The following is a 1,209-nucleotide window of genomic DNA, read 5'->3' on the forward strand; positions in this document are numbered from 1 at the left end:
ACACAGACTAACATCATCAGGTCAGGACTCTACAGTCTACACTCATCTACAGGTCAGGACTCTACAGTCTACACTCATCTATAGGTCAGGACTCTACAGTTTACACTCATCTATAGGTCAGGACTCTACAGTTTACATTCATCTACAGGCCAGGACTCTTCAGTCTACACTCATCTATAGGTCAGGACTGTACAGTCTACACTCATCTACAGACAAGGACACTACAGTCTACATTCACCTACATGCCAGGCCTCTACAGTCTACACTCATCTACAGGTCAGGACTCTACAGTCTACACTCATCTACAGATCAGGACTCTACAGTCTACACTCATCTACAGGTCAGGACTCTACAGTCTACACTCATCTACAGGTCAGGACTCTACAGTCTACAGGATACATATGTATTCAGTTTCTGTGGTAATGTTCTCCAGGACTGAGGTGGATCCTAAGGAACCAGTTCAGGTGGTCTCTCACAGTTGGGAGACTAGTTGGAAATTGACAGCAGTGAGCTGGAAGCTGCTCTGTCTGTAAAGCTGTATTWGTGGCCGTGCACATGATGTCACTGACCCCCCCAGCTTGTTTTATCTGGTCTCTTTGAACACGCCTGCTGTCCTGACACCTGAGAGCTGTTAAAAGGATGCTGAGCGTGGACAGAGCAGCGTGACGAGCAGCAGGAAGGGTCGGCTCGTTCAAAGCTGTGAATGAACCTGAGAGTAAAACAAGACATCAGAGGCCTGCGCTCGCTTCGCTCCGATCCGAGCAGCCAACGCTCTGCGTTTTAAAGACATTTTCTGAGCGTATAAAAGGAACAAAAGAAGGATTTTAAAGAATTAAAAATGACCTTCAGCCTGGAAAACAGCAGCTGTGTTTCTCTTCCAACATGGACGAGTTGAAAGAAAACAGAAGAACAGACAGGCTTTGAAATAATCTGCTGCAGAGACGAACAGCTTCACAGAAACATGAAACCTGAAACAATAAGGTTTGAACTCAACTCAAACCACAGCTGATGTGTTTAAAGATGAAACAAAACAACAGCTCAGATCTGAGTCTGGATTTTTACTTTTTAAATAAATTAAAATAAAAAACTCTTCAGGTGTCAGAATCAACAGCATCTCATTGTTCACCACGACCCACAATCCTTCTGTGGAGCCCACACAGCCGCTTCCATGGCAACAAGGACTGAATTCAACCTGCAGCTTCAAAACAT

At 44.8% G+C, this 1,209-nt stretch overlaps 1 protein-coding gene across 2 annotated transcripts in view; it reads right to left on the reverse strand.

The window, feature by feature from the left end:
- The window catches only part of LOC106529386 (nudC domain-containing protein 1), a gene marked incomplete in the record, with an annotated part of 15,365 nt that overhangs the window by 9,214 nt on the left and 4,942 nt on the right, over window positions 1–1,209 (reverse strand).

The sequence above is a fragment of the Austrofundulus limnaeus genome, unplaced genomic scaffold, assembly GCF_001266775.1.
Source record: "Austrofundulus limnaeus strain Quisiro unplaced genomic scaffold, Austrofundulus_limnaeus-1.0 Scaffold440, whole genome shotgun sequence".
NCBI classification, from domain to species: Eukaryota; Metazoa; Chordata; class Actinopteri; order Cyprinodontiformes; family Rivulidae; genus Austrofundulus; species Austrofundulus limnaeus.